Source organism: Gavialis gangeticus, unplaced genomic scaffold (assembly GCF_001723915.1).
Source record: "Gavialis gangeticus isolate Ggan-Ray unplaced genomic scaffold, GavGan_comp1, whole genome shotgun sequence".
NCBI classification, from domain to species: domain Eukaryota; kingdom Metazoa; phylum Chordata; order Crocodylia; family Gavialidae; genus Gavialis; species Gavialis gangeticus.
The window spans coordinates 260501627-260506111 of record NW_017729032.1 but is presented as its reverse complement, the minus strand read 5'-3'; the positions used below and the strand labels follow the sequence as shown (position 1 = coordinate 260506111).

At 37.5% G+C, this 4485-nt stretch overlaps 1 protein-coding gene across 1 annotated transcript in view; it reads left to right on the top strand.

The window, feature by feature from the left end:
• Window positions 1-1532: 1532 nt before the first annotated feature.
• Window positions 1533-4485, top strand: part of ALCAM (activated leukocyte cell adhesion molecule) — a 122572-nt gene continuing 119619 nt past the window's right edge. The window contains exon 1 of the mRNA XM_019525792.1: window positions 1533-1683. The gene's annotated coding sequence lies outside the window, so the exon portion shown is untranslated. The remainder of the gene's footprint in view (window positions 1684-4485) is intronic.

Below are 4485 nucleotides of genomic sequence, written 5' to 3'. Positions count from 1 at the left end.
ATGAAGCATTGTCCTTCCCTACTTTTCACAGTACATAAGGTGTCCTCTGTGCACTTCTGAAACTTGTTAACTTGGAACTTACTAAATTGTGACTGATACAGCGGCAGGCTCATTGTTTTTTATTTGCCCCCAACACTGTGTATTAATATGGTTAGATGCCAGTTTGAAAAAGCAGAGCTTTTATGGATTTAGAATTCTTCTTGTCTATGGCAATTAATATTTTTTTCATTGTCACTTAAAATATAAAGTCACTGGTATTGGAGTGATTTGGGATTTTGTTTTTGGGTGTCAAGTTGAGACTTTGAGCCAGACTTTCCTTCAGTGGGTAAAGTGGTTGCTGATGAATTTCTGGAATTTAAAATTTTTTCAGTGTTCATCAGTGTATTTACCCAAAAATGGAGAGTTACCAAATCACTGGTCATCTTCTGAAAATGTTTTGTGCCAGAGACGGTCCTAACATAGTCTTCTGTGAATATGGTTGTAACAACTGTATCAATATTTGTCATAAGGCATTTGACTTTTTTGTACACATTCCTTGTTTTTTATTTTGACAGAACATTTCTACAGATTATGATGGATCACTGCTTTATGTAGTGTCTGTCTTTATATCTATTATTTTTATCTACAGAAAAACACTCACAGTTTGGTAATGGCTCCACCAACTATTGACTTGTTTTTAAACTTTCCTGATTGAAAAGGTGGAGTTCAGCCAACTCTGACTGTACCTGACCTCATAGCATACCTTTGGTGAGGCATCAGGGATAGAAACAGAATGGAGACAGCTCAGGCTGTTCTGATGAATAATCTATAAAGACTGATCTTGCTGTGGTAGTTGATTGTCAGAGGTCAGGCTTCCTGTGGTAATATTGCTCAGTCTATCAACAACTTTCGTGCAGTGCTATTAATGTTGAGACTTTGCAGGAAGGAACAGGTTGCACAAAACATACTTTCCTTGTTTTTCTTCAGTGCATATCAGAGTTGCATGATGGAAAGCTACTGCTTCTCCCAGTGAACAGTCATTGGTGGAGTCCCAATTCTGTTCAAATTTGAAGCCGTAAGGAGAGATCACAAGACCCCTATAGGCTGTCGTTTCCCATGGTCACACCCAGCTCATGTGCATGCCAAATATTTTGGTGAGCACTGACATTGCTGTATCCCAGATATTCTGATATCTTGGATATGCTGAAACTTGGGTAGAAAAAGTGATTTGGCCCAATCTCCTGGATAACATAGGGGGAAATGGTTGGGGGAAGGTGGTAAGAAGGGGAAAGAATGGGGATGAATTTGTAGAAGTTACTGTAAAACTTTTGATGGCAGGGAACAACCGCAGGGTTTAAGTGCAGTGAGACTAGAGGCAACATTGCCAGTGGACAACAGCTCCCTTGTCTAGGCCACTCCTGGATATAAAATTGAACTTGAATCTTGCTTGAAGATGAAACATGAACTTGAATCTTTGGTCCCTATATAAACAGGCCTTTCCACTGAAGGAATTGTGCACTATCCAGTGGATTGACCCACCAGATTGGAGATAAGGGCACCCTTTTTAATATCTGTAAAATGGACTCTAAAGTGTACAGAGGTCCTTCCAGCTTTCAGGTCTCAAACTTTCCATTTCTAGGGAAATGACTCAGTGCTTGGACAAAATATTCAAGTTCCAATGGGTGTTTAGTTTTTAACTCGGAGGTAAAACTGTATTTAGAATCGTACATAACCTTGTGTGTGTATGTTCGTGCGTGTGCATGTGAATTGTTTGTAAAACTACAGAAAAGGCTGTAGGAGTTCATTTTTAAGAAAAAAGGCATGTCACCAAGATACAATTACATGTCATCCACATAACTTTATGGGTGGAAAATAGTCGCTGTCTGTATAGGTTTAGTTGCTGTCCTAGAACAACATTTTCTTGATATTGTCAACCGTGTGTCTTGGATGGACCTTGTTTTCAGGTACAAGAAGACAGATGTCTGTACTGTGTACAAGTTTCCTATGAATTGTTCCTGTTTAGTAAGCCTGGCATCCATTTGACCATGGTCTTTCCTTAAACACGCTCATGGAGTAGGATTAAATTTGCTGTGAAAGACTTTCTTCCTCTTTGATAGCAGAATACAATGGTAGCACCTTTGCCCATGATTACTGTATAATAAGCAGTATGATGAAAGCTCTCTTTTTCTTGTAAATTCCTCTTTGCAAGACTAAGAGTAACGTTGCCCCCAGGTCTCTTCAGCTCTTTCAGTATATAACAGTCTGGTTGCATACTGATTTTAAGTATTGTATAATAGTTGTTAATAACTTTGAGTGCCTCAGAGTACAGAAAAGTCTTTATGTAAACAAGGAAAGATGAGGACTCTGCTATGGAGAGCCTGCCATCCAAACCCTGATCTCTTAACTAGAAAAGCAAGAATAGCAGGGGAGGCAAGAGGGAGGGACAAGGTAATGGTGCTGGTGATGTGGATTCTCATCGAGATGCACATCCTTGTCTTTTTGCAAAATCAGTTAAGTGTATATTTGTTTGATCTCTTCTTGTAGTTAGTATGAGAGATGAAATTTTGAGAGTGATGCTATTAAAGAACAGGTAACAAAGATTTAATCTGACTTATTTTTTTTCCAAAGTATGGGTAGAGCCTGGAAGAACAGAATTAGAGACTCTGCTGACAGAGGGAAAACTGCAGATTGATGTTTTAAATTACAACTGTTAAGCATATTAGTCTTGACTACATCTGCTCCTTCAGCTGCGTGCCACCTACTCTCACAAATCATCTGGTGTTTTGGTATATTCACTATTACGTCTGTAACAGGGAATAATTGTTCTTTTGTCATGGTGACCCCAGCCAGATGCAATTTCTTTTCTTTTAAACCCCCAAATCCCTCTAATTTTTTTCCTTCCCATTTAAAAGCATTATTCTTCTTTAAAATAAAAATGCGTGTAACATGACCCCCAGTGATCTATATTACCTATCCAGCTTTTCAATCTTTCTGTTCTAACTTCAAACCTCATTGCTTTTGTATCTTCAGGTGTATTTTATTAAATCATATTTGGTTTTATTGTGTATTTTGGAGGCTCAGTAATGTTTTTAAGTGGGGAAAAACAGGATAAATATAATTATTTTTGCAAATAATAGGGAACTTTCTGTGTTTATAGATCCTAAAGATAGTCCTGTTGGACTGTAGATCTGGGTTGAGTTGCCACCTTTGCCATAAAATTTCTTTGTAACTCTGGTAAAGCCACTTATCTTCTCTGTGGCCCAAAACATGGAATGATGCTTTTCCACCTTAGCCTTTATCTGTCTTGTCATCTTATAACTATACTATTACCTGTTTGCAACAATTGCTGTCTCTGGCTATGGGTTTATATAATGCCTAGCACAATAGAGTGTCTAATATTGGGGCCTCCTCATGCTCCTGTAACAGTACTGCTAATGATAGCAACTTGTGGACCAGTTTTATACCTTTATTACGACTTTATTAGAGCTTACTAAAACTGGCAAGTATTTTCTCAAATCTGTAAAAGTGACTTAAAATGCAGGTTGTCTCTTGAAATGAAGCAGATAATGTACATTAATATATATTCTCTTTTTGTTATAGCAGAAGAACTGATCAGTATGTTATATAGAACATTGTATGAGAATTTGCTTTCCATAGTTTTGAGACAGGCTGTCCAGTAAGATTAAATTGTCTTGAGAACATGAGGTTAATACCTAGGAGACTTATATCATGCATATATAATGTTATGCATAATGGGTTTAATTTGCTAAGTAACTGCTTTCTGTGACGCATGTAAACCTACACATTTAAGCTTTTTTATTTTGTTAAAATACTGTGTGTGGGGGGGGGGGAACCCTGTTAATTTTCTGGAATTGAAAATCAGTATTTGCTCTTAAATACACTTGAATAGCAAATTATAACCATTTGTTTGATTGATAATGGAGCTAGAGACTAGCATTGAGAGACAGATTATAATTGAACATTTTAACTAGCAATACATGGCAGTTGATTTATATGAACTATATTTTCAAACATTTCTCCAGTTCTTCAGTGTTTACTATTTCCCTAAAAAGACATTAGTTTGCTGTTAAAATGTTGTTTGAGAGGTACTGCCATCAGAAGTTTACACTTCTTTTCTGCACAAATCAGTACATTTTACTTCAATTAAGTTCAGATAAATTTCATTGTACATATTAATTGGGCTAAGAGCTGCAGGCTGTGGTTACATCAGAGACCAGCGCTGTTCTTGTTTAGTATTGCCGTGGCAGTTCAGATCAGGCAAGGCCCTCCACACCATAATCCAGTGCTGAAGGGGTTTGAGGCAGAGGTTTTGCAGAGTTCTGGACTGTTGAGATCAGTCTCTGCATTCTTCTAAGTCCAAATCTTGTGACCACGTTCTCTAAAGTAGGCCCTTCCTTCCATTTTTCTTTGTAAAGGAATCAATAGAGAAATTTGATGGGATGTTTAAATGGAGTAAAAGAATCTGTTGGTTGTGGAAAAGGACAT